The sequence below is a fragment of the Lithobates pipiens genome, unplaced genomic scaffold (genome assembly GCF_037356315.1).
Source record: "Lithobates pipiens isolate NorthernLeopardFrog02 unplaced genomic scaffold, aLitPip1_a1.2 Scaffold_8, whole genome shotgun sequence".
In the NCBI taxonomy this organism is placed as follows: Eukaryota; Metazoa; Chordata; class Amphibia; order Anura; family Ranidae; genus Lithobates; species Lithobates pipiens.
Window position 1 is genome coordinate 194,880,464 of NW_027507903.1, and position 21,544 is coordinate 194,902,007.

Genomic DNA, 21,544 nt, shown 5'->3' on the forward strand with positions numbered 1-21,544 from the left:
GGGCGGCTTAGTTGAAGTAGAAACCTTCAACGAGGGCTCTAACTAGCAACGTACAGGCTAGACGGGACCTGAGCGGGGGTCAAGGATGCATTCCCGCCAAGCCGCCCAAATACTGGAGAAGTGCTCAAGCCTATCCATACATATTACCACTCAATCATCAGCTTCCATTATCCCATTCACTTTTCTAATCCACTCCTCCCTGTTAGGTATTAGTCTCTTAAGAGATGTGGTAAGAGACTTGTTTTATAATGGCCAAGCAGAAGGGTTGGAAAATGGAGTAGGAAATTAACCAGGGACAGTGGAATATGAACCTCAAGAGCATCTTTTATCTGATCTTTAATATCAGACCAAAAAGGGCGAATCATCTGAGATGTAGGAGAATTTCCCTTTGGCCACAACCCCACCAAGAAAGATCCAGGACTGAAGGGTAAATATGGGAGAAGGCTGCGGGTACACGGTACCAGTACACTAGCTGCTTGTAGTTGGTCTCCCGAGTCTTGGAGTCTACGAGCTGGAATGTGTTTATACAGATGAGCAAATTGTTCAGCTGAAAACGCTGTCTCGAGGTCATGTTCCCACTCTTGAATAAAGGTTTGTTTTGTTAAAGTATGAACTCAGGAGTTTGTGGAGTTTGAGACCAAGTGGGAAATGGGCTCTTTTTCTATAAACAACCACTCAAACAGGGTAAGGGTGGACAGTGTCCTAATAGAATATCCATAGGCAGCAAAAAAAATAAAAAAAATTGCACTCCGCATGTAGTGCCGGAGACCCGCTTGCGCTGTGATTGGACACAGACAGAGCCAATCAGCAGGTCCGGCGGCCACAATGGCCGCCTGGACCTGTTGATTGTTTGCTGGATGGACAGAATGGCGGTCCGCCTATGTAAACAAGGCAGACCGTCATTCTGTCAGACGGTAAGAGAGAGATCGTGTTCCTGCTAATCAGGAACACAGATCTCTCTCTTCCTCGAGTCAGTCCATCCCCAGACAGTTAGAAACATTCCCTAAGAGCACACTTAACCCTTTGATTGTCCCCGAAATTAACCCCTTCCATGCCAGTGTACCGTGATAGTGCATTTTTTAGCACTGATCACTGTATTAGTTCACTGGTCAACAAAACGTTTCCAGTTTGTCCGCCATTACTAGTAAAAAAATAAAAATGCCATAAAAATATCCCATGGTTTGTAGACAATAACCTTTGCGCAAATCAATACACGCTAACTGGGATTTATTATTATCAAAAACATGTAGCAGAATACATATTGGCCTAAAATGATGAAGAAATTAATTAACATTTTTATTAGATTTTATAGGTTTTATAGCAGAAAGTAAAAAATAATATTGTTTATAGCACAAAAAATAAAAGCCACAGATGTGATCAAATACCACACAAAGAAAGCTCTATTTGTGGGCAAAAAATACATAAATTGTGTTTGGGTACAGCGTCGCACGACCAGGCAAAAGTCCGTTAAATAATGCAGTGCCTTATCACAAAAAATAGCCTGCTCATTAAGGGGGTAAAACCTTCTGGGGTTGAAATGGTTAAGGGAAGATTTGGCCCATGTAAAAGGGGAAGGCCTCTTGCAAAGTCTCAGGCAGGCTGATAGGTAAAACGTAAAAGAGATTCCGCCATCAACAGAACCAGGTGTCCTGTCACCAACATCCTGAATGATTGTGAAGAAACATCCCCCTTGGGAGTGGGACTTTAAAGGCGACAAACACCAAATTGTTGAAAAGTAACCAGGGTACATTGGAGACCAACTAAATATCTGTACATGTATCATACCAATTCATATTGATATTTATGCATTTGTCTTTGTAGAGACATGATTTTAGTGTTACATTTCAATTTCTTTTGTAATAAAAGTTGTACTTTTTCCTTCTCAATTTCTTATTCAGAAAATTTTGAACAAGTACAAAATCAGCATTTGCCGTTATAACAGAAAGTGATTGCTCATTATAAAACAGAAGATGATTCGCTTAAAGCACCGAAGGGTATATTTTGATATTAAATGTTGATGTATTATCATCCACATATTAAGCTTGTGTGAGAAAAGCAAACAAAAAAAATAGACCATAAAGAAACACTGCATAACTTGTGCTTACCTAATATTCCGTTCCTTCCCCACTCATCCCACTTCTACTACAGCTGCTTGATGCACCCTACAAATTTAACTCCTGTGCAGTCCCAGAGACCATAATTGGTCCGAGGGCCCATTAAGAGGCCAAATTTAGGTCGAATGAAGAGAGAAAGGGGGAAAAAAAAAAAAGATGACAGAAAGAAGAAATAGAGGATAGTGAAAAGGGGTCACTCTAGCCCCGGAGAAAAGCACTCCAGAGCCAATACCATTTCCTAATGCATCTGAAAGGTATTTAATCCAAGGGTCCCATATTTTGTTGAACAAAGCAATTTTATCGTTCAAAATTGCTGATAAGTGCTCATTTACCATTATCCATGACCGTTTCAATTTCAACAGGTGGAAAGGCACTGTAGGGGACTTCCAAGATTTAGCTATGAACATTCTTTCTGCTACAAAATATGTAGGCTATGAGGCTCCTCATATGTTTTGATGTCCCCTCCACTGAGTGTCCCAACAGTGCTTGCAGAGGTGATTTAATGAGGTTCACTTGGGTCAGTGAGTATATGAAGTTGTATGTGCGTATCCAGAACCTACGCACTTGCGGGCATATCCACCATATGTGGAACATAGTGCTGTCCATAACACATTCTCTGAAACACTGCGAGGAGGCCCCCTGGACATTGGTTGCTATCCTCGCTGGCACCATGTACCACCGCAACAAGACTTTATAATTTGCCTCCATTAACAAGGTATTAATATATGATCTGAATGCACACCGTAATATTTTACTCCACTCTTCAATGTCCTAACTGGTTTCTAAATCTTGCTCCCATTTGTGCATATAGAATGGCTTTTTAGGAGATAGAGGACAAAATACTGTAAAATTTGACACGTGGCCAGTGTGTTTGTCGAAAGTCCTGCAGAAATGTTACATTGAGGTGGATGTGGTCAATTCAGAGGTGCGATTCAATGTTGCCAAGAAGTGCATTATCTGAATATAGCACTATAGTTCTGAGTTGAGGAGATGGTACTTCTCCTGAAGGGTCTGTTTTGGCAAAACACCTCTATGGTCACAGAAATCTGCTATTCGCATCAAACCTGTTAGTCAACCATATAAAATTATGAGGATGAAGACCTGAAGTTAATAAAGCGGGATTATCAAAACAGTGGAGCCAATGGGGTGTGTAGGGATTTTAATCCATGCATGGCCAGCAGCCTGTCCCATAGGTGTAAGGAAAATTATAAGGTCCGGAATAATATTACCAGTCCATCTTTCCCCTTCAGTCACATTAAGTGGCTAAACTCCTTTTTAGGTTATAGGGAAGACTCCAACATCCAGCGTGACCTGGACTGTATTGTGAATGGAATCTAGTCAATTGGGCCAGCTGCGCAGCATGATAGTACTTAAGTCAGGTACTCCTCTCAGTTTTGGTGTGTACAATGTTAGTCTATTCACCCTGGGTCTTTTATCTCCCCATATAAAATTTTAACAATTTTGCTTGAAATGTCCTCAGATCAGACACTACTATTGATATCAGAAGGGCTCCAAGTATAAAACTTTAGGCAAAAAAATTGACCGAATCATGAAGGGGGATTAGTTTATTATTAGTTTATTTTATACTTTATATTAGTTTATTATTTATACTTTATTTTGTAATCATTTTTAATTTATTTTGCCATAATTTTGTAATCATGGGAAGGTAATTTTGTCTATAAAAGTGTGTGTGTGTGTGTGTGTGTGTCAGAGAGAGAGAGAGTGTGTGTGAGTGTGTGTGTGAGTGTGTGTGTGTGTGTGTGAGTGTGTGGTCAAAAAGATACCCAAATACAGAAGGGCCTCAGTTTGCCATTTAAAGGGAAATGAGTTTCGTAAAGCTAGGTCTATGTGTGTTTGTAAGAATACCTTCAGTGTTTGAGATTTGGAATGGTTCACTTGCAAGCCTGTGATGGAAGTAAACTGTCGTAGTACCATATTTAGATTGGGTAATGACGGGACCGGGGAAGAAAGAAGCAGCAATATGTCATCTACGAACACACATTTGTGCTTGCAATCCCGCAGTGAACTCCCTGTATATTTGGATGACCCCAAATGTTGATGGTCAGCGGTTCTAGCGCCATAACAAACAATATGGGAAATGGGGCAACCCTGTCGTGTTTGTCTACAGATGTCTATGTTTTGTGACTTCTTGCCCTTGACCACAGGGCATGTCATGAGAGCACTATATATAATTTTAAGCGTCTTCAAAAGTTTTCAGCCAAACCCGTAGCATTATAGTGAAGAACAGATAATCCCAAGACAGGGAATTAAAGGCTTTTTGTAGATCTAGGGATAACAACAGCGCCCCCCTCTAATCCCAGCCTGAGTTCAGAGCAGATATGATATCAATCAGCCCAGGTCGGTGTTACTGACTCCGTATACCTGGGAGTCCATCGGCTGTGGTAAGGGTCCAATTTTACTTATGTTACCGGGAAGTCATAACGGTTCAGGATTTGGGAACATCACTTAACCCAGAGATTGAACACCAACTTTTTGAGACTTTTGCATGTTTTGTATTTTTGTGCATTATTTTATAATTTTTTTTCTGAACAACAGTACACTTGAATTTATCTTTTTTTCTGTGTTTTTTTTAGCACTCGATATCCCACATAGATTCTCTATAGGATTTATGTGATTCACTTTTTACCAGAATCACTTTCAATTTTGATTGTCTCACAACACTCCTATTTACTTAGCGCAACATTATATATTTTCAATTTTTTTCTCCATAGTGATCTAGGGCTTGCCTATTGGGAACAAATCTTACTTGGTCTGGATAAATTTATGTTGATTAGAACGAGTTCATGAGAGTTGCCAAAATCGTTGTCATTATTTTGAAATCAACATTAAGGATATCGGGCAATAATTCGCACAGTCCCCATGGTCCTTATTTGGTTTGGGGACAACATAGATAAAAGCATTTTCGTGCAGTGGCAAAGGGGAACCCTTTCTCAATTTGTTATAAAAGGAGCACAGATGGGGGGGGGTCAGAATCTCAACATATTTGCGATAGTAGTGACCATAGAATCTGGGCCTAGCGCCTTTGATTGATTCAAACTTTTGATGGCTGCTACTACTTCTCCTATAGTAAATTCTTAAATTCTGCTTCCTTTAACTCCACATGATCTCAGCCAGTATAGGAAGCGGGAGATCACGGAAAAATGTGTACTTTTTAACATTTTGGTATTCATGTTTAAGTCCTGCTCACAAATGGGATATTTCTGTGTTCATAGGTATTGTAAATCGATCTTAAATTGGATAATCTCCAAAAAAAAGCTGAAGTTCCCACATCAGATTAGGCAACGAGACAACAGGGTCCATGAGATGACAGAGGAAGTCATCAGCATAAGCTGAGAGCTTATCCTCAGTTGTCCCTATTATGGCCTTAATGTCTGGATTCGCCCAGACCGTCAGGAGAAATGGCTTCAAAATCAGAGCAAAGAGGAGGGGCGAGAGGGCACCCCTGTCTCATGTTGTTCCGTATGGGGAATCTAGGAGAGAAGAGACTATTAACCTTAACCTGCGCACTAGGGGTTGCATACAAAGCCATGGTCCACTATAAACGGGTAAATGTGCGGGCCCAAGCCCAATGACTCCAAAACTGCCCTGAGGTACAACATGGTCAAATGCCTTTTTGGCGTCTGTAGATAGAATGAGGTAGGGTGTAGAGTCCTGGGATAACCCAACTGTTTCAGATTAACTGAATCCTATGTCTCACGAAGAATGATAAAAGAAACCTTATTGATTAGAAAAAATAAAAATAAAAAAAGTCAACTTCTAATGGCCGCCACTGAAAAACCTCCTGTTCTTTGCGTATGGGTTGAGCCTGAAGCCCCACTTTAGGGGTTCCCCTGAACAAAAAATTTGGACACAACTTATTAAGCCTCATCAGCCTTACTTGAGGTCTTTTCAGCAACTTCATGCAGAAATATTGCTGCATAAGTCTGAAGAATTAAAAAAAAAAAATACAAAGACATTTCATTTAAATTGGTTGTACACTCTTGAAATTAAAACTGTACAAATCATATCCTCAAAGTGCAATTGCCTCAATCCGTAGCACCTAATGTGAATCATGGCTGTTCTATTCTACATCTGTAATCTGCATCTTCCTCTTCTGACAGTTTCCTCAACATCAGGCAGTCCATGGGGACAGCTCACCCCCTGCTCCCTCTTTCTAGCACACAGCCTTTGCAGTTACCTATGATTAAGGATGGGTATCTGAGCCTGAATGCAATCAGCAGTGTCCAGGCTCAGACATCCTTCCCTAATCACAGATAACCGCATGTGGCTACATTCAAACAGTGGTGGACACTGTCAGCCTGTGGTTAGTTTAAATAGCCTAAGCGGCCACTGATATTCCCATGCCCCGGTCATTCCAGCGGCAAGAATCTACTGTTCCTTTTCCCTGGAATCCAGATGCTGCATGTAAACGGATGGGTGAAGAAGGCCTAAAAGGTGTTTTCCAGCCAAAGGTAAAATGTAACCATTGCTGAAGAACAGTTAATTTGTTAACACATTGTATGTTATAACTGGACACAGTCCTTCATTTGTGTGCGTATATACATAAAGTATATTATGCATACATACAGGTTTAAGCTATGACCATGATAAAAGTGCTAATTAACCCTTACATAAGCCCACTGAGGTGATAAGCTTCAGGCGATACACAGTCACGATGCAAATAAAAAAAAAAAAAAAAAAAAAAAAAAAATTTGTTTGAAACATTTAAGGATCACATTTTTATACCAGTCATGTGTCACCAGCAACTTTACAGGTGTTGCAGTATTTTCATCAGTGCAACTACATTGATTGCGCTATGTTCTATGTTCAGTGAAACAACAAGGGGCATCAGATTTTTTTGTTTTATTCCTGCGAACAGATAAAAAGACTATTTTGCTACATTTCAATAAAAGAAAAAACACTTGTTGTGGGAGTGAAATAGAAGTGTTTGTAGGCGTGTTCTTCAAAAATTGAGATATTGTGAGCATATGTATAATAGAGATAATAATGCAACTGCGGCAGGAGTTGTGCCGAGGGCATAGAACAAGGTTACAGCAGCAATAGACATACTGTGTATGTCACGGCGGGAAGTGAGGAACAGTACACCGATGCATATTTATGTAGGAATTCACATTACATACCTGAATAATGCTTTTAAGTGGTGGCCCACCTGTTTATGTTGTCAAGATTATATAATAGGCCACAGAAAATTTCATCTATATTACATTCAGCACAACCCCAGTTCTATATAGTTACTGTAGCTTTCCTATTCATGCAACTGTACTGCCTTATATAATGCTCTGAGCATTTGTTCACCTTATTTATTAAACAGAATTTCCATCAGTACATTAGGTTACCATTATACTGCTATACGTTCATATTGTCTTTATTGAGCACACATGCTGAGCGTTATGTTAGTCATCACTCTATTTCGCAACTATTATTTCTTTAAAACAAATTTCACAAGCAAACTGCAAAGAGGAACATTAATTACTACTATTACATTTAGTTTCTAGTTTACCACACAGAGAACTATGTCAAAAGAAGTGAAGTGCATTGTTTTAGTCAAACAAACCATTGGTAGCAGCTTATTAAAAATTCAGTTCAAATGTTTTGATTTCTTTTCTTTAACACGTCTGAAGTTTTAAGTGTTGTGAAAAACTTTGAGAACTCTTTCATACATCAAAATCTCTTCTAATTTCCATTTAACGATCATGGAGGTTGATTTACAACTATAGACCCTTAATTTCTTTGTAAGTGGGCAAACTTACAAAATCTGCAGGGGATCAAATAATTATTTCCCCCCACTGTATGAATGTAATGCTTATAAAGTGCAATAAATCCCAGCAGAGAAAATATTAGCCGCAAATATCAAAGTTTAAATATCAGAATAGAAAAAATAAAAAAATAAAGAAGAAGAGGGGGGTCAAACTGTTATAACTACCACAGACTCCCAGAGAAAGTCTCCACAATGCATCTTATGCAAATAATTTCTTTAACCGCTTTAAGACCGCCCGCCGCCAGCAAAATGGTACTGCTGTGCGAATTGCTGTAGTTGATCGGATTCGTTACAGAAACGATCAGTCTTCAGGTCCAAGCCAATGATTTCTGGCGAATTAAATGCCTCCCCTGCCTGTGTAAGTGTAAACACAGGCAGGGGAAGTGATGCCATCTCCCCTCATGAAACTCTTTTCGGTTCCAGAGAGAGGACGTTTAACAGCGAATTGAATAGCACTACACTAACACCAGTACACATAGGTACACTTGTCACCCCCCCGATCGCCACCCCCACCCCCCCGTTTAACCACCCTCACTTCCTGTCACAGTGTTACCAAGTGCAGTTTTCAGATTTTTCACTGATCATTGTACTGGTGTCATTTGTGACATTAATCAGTGTTAGGGCAGTTAGTGGTAGGCCCAGGTACCCCCCTAAAAGGTTTAACCCCTTGATCGCCCCCCAGTTAACCCTCTCACCCAGTCACTAATATAGTAAGTGTACAGATCCAATTTTTCATCACTGTATTTAGTGTCATGGGTGATGCCAGTTAGCTAGTTACTGTCACAGTCAGGTTTTTATAGCGTCAGGTACCCGCCATCTATTGCTGAATAAAGGTTTAACCCCCGATTGCCCCCCAGTACAGGTTTTAGCGTCAGGGTCAGCCTCAGCCCCAGGGAGTGTCAAATTAGTGCCATTAGTGCCAGTAGCGCCAATTCCTGCGCACGCACCATTCACCTCCCTTACTAGTATAGTGTTTGAAAGGATCAATCTCTTTGATCTGATCAGATCTATACTAGCTTCACCAGTAGTTTAGGGTTCCCAAAAACGCAGCATTCGAAGACTCAGCCCTGATACCTGCTAGCCCCTCCGCCCAGCCCACCCAAGTGCAGTATCAATCGATCACTGTCACTTACAAAACATATAACTGCACCATTTGCATCAGGCCTGATCCCTGCAAATGCAAACAGTTCTTTTGGTAGTGATTGAAGCAGGCTCTGACAACCAGGTGCCCACAATGTCCAATCGGAAGTACAGTAGTGAAGATAGTGAAGAGGCCTACACGTTTCTGAGCATGACAGATGAGCATGCAGAGGAAGTCACCCAGCTGTGAGATTCAGGCTCAGAACACGATCATAGTAGACACCCTGACAGATGGCTCTGACGACGGAGTTGTATGGTCCCTGCCAAAGTTAGGCGTACCCAACCCCATTCTACTTCTGTTTAGGTGCAAGAACCACAGGGTCTTGCATGGAGCAGAGAGCTAGAACTAGTGCTGCTCATCCTTCTGGTGCACTAGTGGCCTAGTACATTCTAGTCGTACATCCAGCACTGCAGTAAATTTGGTGACGTGGAGACTCCCATGAGTGCAGTTCAAGCTGGTGCGGTGGCTAGCACAAGTAGTGTCCCACAACCACCAAGAAGACAAACACAGGCCCATTGAGCCCATAGTGCCCTTCCTGGTGCATTTGCCAATCCTAATTGGGAACCCACCACTTATACAGCATCCGTACTTCCCCTATTCACTGGCCAACCCGGATTTCAGGTGGAAACAGTTGATTTTACGTCACTTTATTTTAATTTGCCGTTTTTCACGAAAGATCTCTATAAATCTATTGTGGACCAAAGAAATTTGTATGCTGGTCAATTTATCGCCGCTAACCCTTATTTGACCCTTGCCAGAGAATGGAAACCTGTTGTTATGGTCTCTGAATTTAAGACCTTCCTGGGTCTATCCCTCATCATGGGCATAATTAAAAAAAAAAAAAAAAAATGGAGTTGCGGTCATATTGATTCACTGACCCAATTCACCATATATCAGTGTTCTCTGTACCCATGGCCAGGACATGATAAGAGCAGATCTTACGCTTCATGCATTTTAATGACAATGAACTCTGTCGTCCACTGGGTCAGTGGTCATCAACCCTGTCCTCTGGGGCCCACTAACAGGCCAGGTTTTATATTACCGTGGGGAGATGCAGACTAGAATACGGCAATCACCGAGCAGCAAATTATATCACCTGTGATTAGGGGTGCAACGGATCAAAAAAAACTCACGGATTGGATAGTTCCTCAAATCAGAGTCACAGATCGGATTATTTTTCCGATCAGCAAATAGAATTTGCAAAAACCTGTGAAAATTCCACCAGCATATAGTCCCCACTGTAATATCACACAATCTCCCCATTGTAATATCCACATCATCTCCCCCACTGTAATATTGGCTGGGTAAGGCTGGGTATGGCTGAGCATGGATGGATGTGACTGCAATTGTCACAGAGCAGCGCTGTGGGCACTACAGATCCGACCCACAGCGTTGCTGCCACCCGATCTCTCCCCTCCACTGTACAGATCAGTACACAGAGGGGGACAGAGGACGCCGGTTTGTTTACAAGTGATCGCTCCTGCAGAACAATCACGTGGTAAATGGCCGCTGGGTGTACCAAGATGGCCACCGCTCCAGAGCTAGGCCGAAGCCGCGGCCTTTCCTAAGGCCAAGGCAGTGGAGCGCTCCGTGGAGCGTGTGGCGTGCCAATTCAAACAGGTTGACCCGTTCGGATCACAAATTGGTGACGAACCGTTGCACCCCTACCTGTGATGTATTTCAGTTCTCTTGCAAACCTGGCCTGTTAGTGGGCCCTGAGGACAGGGTTGATGACCACTGCTCTGGGTGACCCTGAATTTGATTGGCTCCACAACCTAAATATGGGAGGAGGGTGGACCTCAGTGACCAGTTGTTGGCACTGTACCCAATTGCCTGTAAGGACAGACGCTGGTACAAAAAAGTCTGTATACCCATTTCAATTGGCTTTGCTGAACACTTATGTGCTATACAAAGCATCAGGACGAACTGGATTATTCCTTAAATTTCAGGAAGAGATCATCACAGCCCTTCTGTTTCCAGAAGGTGCTGTGGCCCAACTTCCCAGTGCAAATGCAGTGAGTCGGCACTTCCCAGAAGTCCTCTGTGGTACCTCAGGCCAAAGAACACCCAAAAAAGATATATAAAGCGTGGGTTGCGCTATTTAAATTCCCCAAGGCACCCCCCCATGTTGAGGGCACGCGGCCTGGTACGGCTCAGGAGGGGTGAGCCGCTCGCTCGTCCCCCCCTTTCCTGGCCGGCCGGGTAGCGTGCTCTGACAAGGGCCTTATGTGGACCTGGGGGGGATCCCCACGCCTATTTTTTTCGGCGTTGGGGTTCCCCTTTAAGTCCATACCAGGTGGCTGGGCCAGCGACGTCTCCTTCGCGGGCCCCGCCTACCTGGAGACGCGCTCGAAATGAGCGGACTTTCCTCCGCGTTTGTGGGCGAGTCCATTCATTTCAAAAGTACGGCGGATAGCACGCCGTATTAGTCCGCTGAAAAAGTGCCGTGTGTGGGCAAGTTGCCCGTTCGGAAATTCAGACGAACAGTCCGGCGGGAAGTCCGCCAGACTAAGTCCGTTGGATAGTCGGCTACGTGTGTACGCGGCATAAGGGTGCAAATTTATTATTTCACTCCTCACTACCTATCACAGTTTCGAAGGCCATAAAATGCCAAAATAGCACAAAACCCCCCCAAATGACCCCATTTTGGAAAGTAGACACCCCAAGCTATTTACTGAGAGGCATGTTGAGTCCATGAAATATTTTATATTTTGCCACAAGTTGCAGGAATATTACAATTTTTTTTTTTTTTTTTGCACAAAGTTGTCACTAAATGATATATTGCTCACATATGCTATGGGCACAAGTGAAATTACACCCCAAAATAAATTCTGCTGCTTCTCCTGAGTACGGGGATACCACATGTGGGGGACTTTTTGGGAGCCTAGCCGCGTACAGGACCCCGAAAACCAAGCACTGCCTTCAGGATTTAAATATAAAACGCTACCAAAAAAACCTGTTAGCGATCGCAGGGATCAGGCCTGCCTCTGCGAACGCTGCAGTTATGCGTTTAGTGTTTTGCAAGCGACAGTGATCGATCGATACTGCACTTGGGTGGGCTGGGCGGAGGGGCAAAACGCAGGTGCTAGCAGGTATCTGGGCTGATCCCGCTAACAATGCGTTTTTTTGGAACCCTAAACTGCTGGGAACGCTAGTATAGATCTGATCAGATCAGATCAGATATTGATCTGTTCAGATTCTATAGCACTACGGGGAGGTGTATGCTTTGCGCGTGGGTGTTAGCGGTACTGGCACTAACCTAGCGCTGCCTGGGGCGACGCAGACCCTGACCCTAAAACCTAATTGATATCACCCGCCGGGTGATCAGGGGGTTAGACCTTTATTGGGTAATAAATGGTGGGTTCCCTCATGCTATAAAAAGCATACTAACTAACCAGAGTCACCCGTAACACTTATACGAGGATCACTGGTGAAAGGGTTAACTAGGGGCAATCAGGGGGTTAAAATCTTTATTAGGTAGTATATGGGGGGTCCTTGACGCTATATAAAAACCTGACGGGGAACCTAAATAACTAACTGGCTATCCAGCATCACCAGTGACACTTTTACGGTGATCGCTGGTGAAAGGGTTAACTCTAGGGGTAATCAGGGGGTTAAAACCTTTATTGGGTAGTATATGGGGGTACCTAATGCTAAAAAAACAAGGCGGTGAACCTAAAAACCAGACTGGGAGGGGGGGGGGGGGCGATTGAGGGGGTGATTTGTGTGCCTATGTGTACCTACGTGTCAGTGCACTTACTATGTGTTCTTCTCGCAGTCCGGTCAAAAAGACCGCCCCGAGGAGAATGACATCACTTCCTCCCTGCCTGTGTTTACACTACACAGGCGGGGGAAGCTTCTCATTCGCCAGGAGCGATCGAGAGGGGATGGGCAGAAACCCCTCATCCCGGATCGCTCCTGAAGCAAAACGGACCGCCGCAGCCAGTGGGAGGGGGTCCGATTGGACCCCCCACCCGCTGGAAGGCAAGCACGTACATGTACGTGCCCGTCGGTGCCATTGTGCCGACGTACATTTACATGCGGCGGTCCTTAAGTGGTTAAATATAAAGTGCTTCTTATATTCACCACCAAGTGACTTCACCCCCACCAGTTGAAATGGCCACTCACCAGATCAAATCTGTGTATGCGCCTTTAGTTCATTTAGGATAACCACTCCTTTTAGGGATTTCACCAACTGCCCCTCCAAACAGGAAATGGAAACCTCTCGTGCTAGTTTTTCTCGCAAAAATATATAAGGGACCATCATAGGGCAGTATATCAAAAAAATGTATTTAAAAGCGTTAAAATGACACTCGCATGTGCTTGACGTACGTGGGGATATGGGTTAAGTGCCTTTTAAGGCACTGTTTTGCACTTTAGTTATATGACACCACTGCAGGGGTGGCAAGCCCGTAACAGGTTAAGTGGGTAGCTCTGCAGTGGCGCCAATATTTCGTATGTTTTTGGCCTACGCTGTCATATAGCACTTTTGCAACATCTAGTATTTTTGAAGAGGGAGCAAGTTGTTGTTTTAGGGAGTTTTTCATACAGGCATGGCACTTTGTGGGTTTTGTAAAAAATAAAATAGTGTGAATTTAAATAGCGCAACTCACGCTTTATACACGTTGAAATTAAATCTGTTCACAGAGTGCCATTTTTATACCAGGTTGCAGCAAACTAAAATATAGATTGGTAGTTCCTTTTTGCGCCGGTAGTCCATTGTTTTTTTCCAAAAAAAGATGTGTCTGTAGGAAACGCAGATACAGGTGGTGTGACACCCTCTTATTGTCCTTCCTGTCCTAACCAACCTGGTCTCTGCATCGAATGTTTCCAATGCTACCACACACTAGTGGAGTATTCGCGTAGGGTACGGCACTGCACAGTCATAGGACACACTTTCACAAGGTCTCCAATGATGCCATTGCATTTTTAGAGACCCAAACCTGGAACCTTTACAGTTATAAACAAGCGTAAAAAAAATAAAAATTTTTTTATTGTTCCTCTTTCTATCGTTTTCTGTATTGTTCTGCTCGGTTTCACTGTATTTTATAACAGCGATGTTTTAATGTTACTATGTTTTATCATGTTTACTTTGCAGATATGCAATTCTTTTATACTTTACCGTTTACTGAATTTATTGTTAACCCTTATTTTCTTTGTAGGTACGCCAAATCGGCTGCAGCACCGATTTATTTATCTTGATAGCAACAGAGTTTTCTCTCACGATAAGTAAATCAGTAACTCCAGCGTTGTAGGAGGCGATTTCACCACCACAGTTATATAAAAAAAAATAAAAAATAAAAAAAAAGGACAGAATATATGCGAAGGGGCAGATTGTCCCCATGCGTCGGCATATATTTTTTAGGCACAGATTGCAATAAAAAAACAAGTTGGGGGTGTGACCGGAAGCTGACCTAAATGGACGCTTAGCCAGCTAGCTCTCTCTCAGCCCACAGCTCCATGGAAAAATTTGGGGATCTTCCTCCACCCATACATGGGCAGATCCAGGACCACCCACTCTGCTACAGCTCGGGGATCACCACAACCTCCTGCCGGGGTCCTCCATGAGCTTCCGGGACTACTTTACAATGCCCGACATGACCCAAGGCAGAGCAGACAAGATGTCGCTGAACGCAGTCTCCTCCCAATCTCGGGCCTCCCTGCAGCCTCCATCTCAGTCCCAGCAGCCACATCTGGACTTGCCAGCATCCCATCTATTGGCTCCATGACCCGACGAATCTCCGCAGGCGATGAGTCTCTCCCATCAGACACTCTCCTCCCCAGCCTCGCCACGCGGGTAGCGGGCCATAGCCCATGACCAGCCCTCCGCGACGTACACACAGTGCAGAGGCCTTCCCACGACTATTGCGGGCAGCATCAGACCCCTGCATCCACGAGAGAAGCCGACCCTCTTGACCCATCTGAGGATTCAGAGGACTTTCCGACCCTCCCCAATGCCTGAAGGAGGTAGTAGAGCATGCCTGTGTTCCCCAAGTCCCAGAGACAGTCCCATTCCAGACTCTGGCACCTCCCCCTGAAAAAAACACTAGTACCCCTCTTATGCCCAGGATGCGAGCTCCCATGCATCTCTTCAGACAGGGGGCCCATCGGGACCAGCTCCATCTACCGCCCACACTCCGTGGTCTGAACCCTGGGACCCTCCACCACAAACCACCCATCGGGCTCACGGTACCCTTGAAGAGGATTCCCATCCATGTCTCTCTCCCCTTCACCTGCAGCCGTGGACCACCTTCATCCAGTCCCCCCTCTGTGGCAATCCTATCTACAAGCTATCCCAACTAAGGAGGATTTTAAACAGCTCATAGACTATGTGAAAGCTACTTGCCACACTGAAATCCAGTCCCTACACAGGCCTCAAACACCTAGCGGACAAGTTGGAGATGGCCAAGGAGATTCAGGAGACCAAATTGGCAGTTCACAGCACCCAAATTCTGGTTGCAGACCACTGCCTCCTGCTAAGAGACATGCCGAGGATCTGGACAATAGTGGGTGGAGGAACAACATCTGCGTGTGAGGCCTGCCCAAATCAGAGGAGGCTGAAGATCTACAGTTCAATTAACAACCTTTTGGGTGAAGCTGCTGACAAACGCATTGAGGTGGACAGAGCCCACTTAGCCCTCTGGCCTAAGGGTCCCATTTCTAAACCACACAATGTCATCTGCAGGGTTCACTCCTACCCGCTGAAGGAAGACATCATGTGCAAAGCTTGATCCATCTGCAAACTGGTCTTCGACAACAACCTGGTGCAGTTATACCAAGACCTTTCCTGGATAATGCCTCAAATACGTAGACTCTTACAAACCCTTCTTCATACCTTACATGATAAAGGACATTATCTACAGATGGGGATTTCCCTTCAGCTTGACAGCGAAACACCAAGGAAAATCTGCTATACTGCGCTATCCGGAAGACTTGAACGTCTTTTGCGATGCACTTGATATTCCTGTCCCCCAGCTACCCGATTGGGACCTTGTGGCCACCCTCCGCCACCTCCTCTGGTTTGGCAGAAGGTCCCCCCCACCAAGTGCTCTCGAGGACCAGACTCCCATCGCAAAGTCACCAAGCATAGAAACAGCTGATCCCACTTTGTGACGTCTCCCCCCCCCCCCCCCCCCCAAGTCAAATTAGCCTTATTCTTATTTAGCTTTGACTGCACCATAACCTGGCTATTGCCTATAGCATTACTCCAATTAATACCCCACTGTAAATCCCAGAATGCTCCTGCCTCATCCTAGTTTAGAATTATGGGCTGGTCTCAGCTGAGACGTCAGGAAGGTCAACTTTCTGCTTACCAACCCCCCTTGGTTTACCCCATCCAGAGTCCCCCCATACCCTTCTGTAAGTTATTTTTTATTAATCTTCTTTATTGCAACAATATTTTTTTTTTTTCCATCTGTGTCCACCTGCCCCAACGTATTTCTGTTATTTGGTTGGGAGGACATATAGGAACTGCATTAGTCTTTTGTCCCCTAGATCTTGCAGGGCCTTTTGATAAGGTTTGTCATATACAACGTGTATTTTATTGTTATAATCTTTTTTCTTTCCTAGCTTTCTCTCCCCTTACTTCACCCGCTGGCTTTTTACGTAGTCCCCATTGGCCGCCTGGTTCTCCACCCATGGATGTCACGCTCCTGCATATGGCATATCACAGATGGAATCAGATAAGTACAACTGTAGCTTCTCCTACCTCCCACAATGGCCAAGACCCAGTCACTAAATGTCCATGGCTTAAATTCCAATAGAAAAAGACATCTGGCACTTAGTGAATTTAAGCAGTGGGGTGAAGATGTCCTCATGAGCCAGGAAACCGAATTTGATAGAGGGGGCTCCTTCACTTCCAGACATTACCCTCAGGTCTTCCAGGCCTTTAGCCCATGTAAACGTGCAGGTGTCGCTATGCTCTTCAAAAGAGGCTCCCCATTCACCTGCTCTGCCTCCTACCTTGACCCGCAGGAACATTTTGTTATAATACGCAGCCTATGGCAGACACAGACAGTTATATAGACCACCTTTAATCAAATAATGTGAGAAATTCTGTATATGGTGTGACAAATGGTGAAAAATTGCAAAAAAAAGCAAAATATGGATAATAAATGTATGACAAGTTATTACGAAACACGTAGGGGGGAGGGACGCGCTGACGTCACCTCCTGCTCCATTTGCTTACCCAAAAGGATGGGCTGTCCGTCTGTGCTCCAGCTGGCGCATCAGACTTTTTGTTCCTTGATTATTGCAGCTTTGTAAGTGCATTACTTTTAATAAATATTTTATAAGGTTTTACACTATATGGAGCGTTCTATTTTTTATGTACCACGTTATTTACGGGATGACCGGATTGTTCGTGAAGTGGATGTTTAGAGATTAAGACTACACCTACTGTCTTCTGGAAGCCAAGTTGTAACCCATTACATGCCTTCCTTGATCCTCTGTCATAGGGGATCATGGTGATCCGGTAAGTTTAGTTCTGCTGTTCTGGTGGTGGAATCAACACAGCCTGCTGTTTCTAGTGTGTGAGGATGGCCTTTTACTTCACAGTGCACTGGTGTATATTTGGTCACAATGTTTTGATTTTTGTCGTCAATGAGTCTTGTGCACTTATGTACTTCATATGTGTTTTTATTGATGCTTATATTTTTTGATTTATTCACAGGTACATTCATGTTGATTTTGATTACTCAATTTAATGGTGGATATACATTTATTATCCATTAGATTTTTTTTAATTTTTCACCATTTGTCACATTATTTGATTAATGAGTGGTCTGTATATTATATATATATATATATATATATATATATATATATATATATATATATATATATATATATATATATATATATATATATATATATATATATATATATATATATATATATACACACACACATACACACACATACATATATATATACACACACACACACACACACTTGTTCTTTTTGATTTCAGTTTTAGAATCATATGGTTCGCGCGCTCTTTTTCTTATTTCTAATTAGTATTTATGTTATACGTTAGAATCGCAGCTCCCGAGCTATTGTATGGTTTGAATTAAGATATTCAGCCATTTATTTAGTTTTTCCCTAGCGCAGTTTTTTTCCCCAATTATTCTAGACACAGACAGTTACCTTCTACGTCCTCTATGCCCCAAAATGTCCGTCAGCGCGAAAGGTGTTCGCCATCTTTCAGTTGCCACACTAATTACTCAGGGATTTTAACCTGTCTGACTCCACGACTTTTGACTGCCATGTGGCGAATCCCCAGGCTCCACAGACCCGAGCCCTCAGGGACTCCAAACTCTTCCGTCAGCTCACTAGAAGACATGCTTTTTGACACCTAGCGGGTTCTCCACCCTGGCGACCGACAGTACACATTTTATTCCACCCCTCACCATAACCATAACCCCTCACGTATAGATTACTTCTTTGTTAATAACACGCTCTGTATTATCCGCTCCGCACAAATACTCCCAATCTCCTGGTCCGATCATGCTCCCGTCCAACTAACGCTGGACCTGTGCACCCCTTCCCGTAGGCTGTGCAACTGATGGCTAAATAACTTTCTCCTTCAGTACCTCCCCTCCAGAGTGGAACTGGAATCTAACCTGAAACATTACTTTGCCAAGAAGGACACCCCGGATATCTCCCTTTCCACACTCTGGGCAGCCCATATGGCAGTCATTTGGGGCCGATGTCTTTCCCTTTCTTTAGCCATGAAGAAGGATGCTAGGGCCAAACTACAAACTGAAAAGGATCTCCGGTTCCTTGAAGCCCAGCTACAATCCTCTCCGTCCCTATCTCTCCTTAAACAGATTATACGCTTACGAATGACCCTTAAAGACCTTGCGATGGGAAAGCATTAGTCTGACTAAAACAGTTATACTATGACAAAGGCAACAAGGCACACTCACTACTGGCAAGAAAGCTAGCCGATCGTGCCCATACAGCCACCCTACATCAAATTAAGAACAGGTTGGGCTGCTTACTATCCCATCCCCAGGATATAGCCAACGCCTTTGCAGAATACTACACTGACTTATATAATAACACTGGGATCCCTCATAATTGCCCCCACCAGACCTAGTTGACAGTATGTCCCGATACCTAGAGCAGGCTGGAATTTCCCAACTCCAATCCTTGGACCTCCTTGCGCTCAATTGTACCCATTACCGAAGATGAACTCACAAGAAATATAAAAACCTTACCCTTCCACAAATCCCCTGGCCCGGATGGCCTACCATAGTACAAATCCTTCCTCCCCTACTGCTCCCACATACGCCTTTCTTCAGCAAACCCATATCCCAAGTGACATGCAGAGATCCTTCGTTACCCTGATCCCAAAACCAGACAAGGACCCTTTCCTATGTGCCAGCTACAGGTCCATAACGCTATTGAATTCGGACCTAAAAATATTCACTTAACGCCTCTCGATCCATTTGAATACAGTCCTACCCTTCCTGGTCCATAAAGACCAGGTGGGCTTTTACCCCCTCCACAAAGCGTGAGATAACGCGAGAAAGGTCATAAACTTAATTGATGTAGCCAACAGAGACAACTCAGAGTCCCTGATCTTGAATCTGGACGCAGAGGCCTTTGACCGTCTTGGCCTTTTCTGTTCGCCACACAGGCTTCAGGGGACCCTTCCTGTGGGCGGTACAACATCTTTACATCAACCCCATGTCACAAATGAAAACCCCCATATGCCCTCTCGTCGTCCTTCCCAGTTACTAATGGTACCCGCCAGGGCTGCCTGCTATCGCGTTTGCTATTCGCAATATGTGTAGAACTGCTGGCAGCGACTATTCATGGCAACCCGCACCGTCGGGCATACTGGTTAGGGGAAAGGAATTCAAAATTTTGCTGTTTGCGGACGACATTATCCTCACCTTGACCCAGCCCAGGATCTCCCTACCAAATTTATACGCCGAGCTCGACAAATATAGGGCAATTTCGGTATACAAGATGAACATGTCCAAGTCAGGAGCCTTCCCAGTCAATCTCCCAGAGGATGAAATCCACCACTTACAGTCCTGTCTTCCCTATAATTGGGAACTTGCCTCCTTGAAACATCTGGGGGTTACTCTCACCCTGACCTTTGCCACACTATCAAGCCAATCCCCCCCCCCCCCCCAACATAGGTCAATCAGGGAACTGGTGCAAAAATAGAAGACCCATCATCTCTCTCCTAGGGCGTATTACATCTGTCATTCCTAAGCTCTTATATCTATTCCAAACACGACCCCTCCCTGTCTCCTAAAGACATCTACGCAAGCTTACTACGATATGTGTGGAACTATAAAAAAAAGGGACATAAGATACCCCGCTCGGTATTGATGCCGACTCCCATTATGCACTCTGCCGACTCCCGTTATCTGGTCAAGTATAAGTAAAAATAAGTTTTTTTTGTTTGTTTTGTTTTTTGCATGCGATTGGATACAAAATGGGAGTCACTGCTCTGATTTGACTGACTGAACAGTCTTTTTACAGAATGAAAATTGAAAACATCTGAAAAGGTGCCCAAAGCACCAACTTACTGGTTGGATAAAATACAAAATGTTCATCTGCAATAACTTACATTTACTATCCAAGAAAAATTGTGCCCTGTTTCGTCCAGTAAAACTCAAAATTGTCCTTATTGTAATGCAAATTTGTGTCTGAAACATTGACAATATAGGCAAATTATATTAAAAACAAGACTAAAGCACTATTTTTATGGTTATTACCCAGCCTGTGTTTTCCTGCTTGGCATCATTGTGATTGTTTAGGTATTACTGGGCACTGCTACTGCCAACTTTAAAACTTCATATTTATTGGTGACCACTACTACAACTGTTGCTGCTGTATTTTTAATGGGTTTTGATTTTTACTAGAATACCAGCACTCTACAAACCATTTTTTAAAACACTCGTTTCATGTGATTGTAAATCCCAAGGTCCATGCTGCCTACCTAATGTTGCTTTGCCTAGTAAGCTGAACCCTGGATTACACCCAAGCTGGATGAATCACACACCAGCTTTTATCTATCTGTTTTTTCTCACTATTCTCTGGTCTTCTCCTCATTTCCTGCAGCCATTAGCATGTAGTCTAATTTACGTTTCGTTTATTTTATTCCAATTATTAAAAGAAGGAAGAATGCCCCCCCCCACCTCCTCTTTTGCAACAGTAGCTAGACTGTAAAAAAAACAGCGGTGGGGGTAAGGGCACCAACAGGAACTCAATCAACAAAGTAGATTACACTAAAAGTGTTTGAGAGTTCAATCAAGAAAACCCACTAGAAGGACTTTGGATTCACAAAATTGCTTATTGTTGTTCAGCTGAAGATATATAGTACATGCATTATACCTGGCCTCAGAAGAGCAAATGAATTACCTGCCAAGGTACGGATACCATTCATCATAAAAAAAAAATGACCAAACGCGTTTTAATCCAGTTCGTAAAGTGATATCATGCATACATTTGCAATCTATGAAAGGCTTGTTTAGACATGCATAA

The 21,544-nt window shown here is 43.5% G+C and overlaps 1 protein-coding gene across 2 annotated transcripts in view; it reads right to left on the minus strand.

The window, feature by feature from the left end:
- MAPK12 (mitogen-activated protein kinase 12) overlaps nucleotides 1-21,544 on the minus strand; it is a 143,120-nt gene that overhangs the window by 28,615 nt on the left and 92,961 nt on the right. The window lies entirely within an intron of this gene.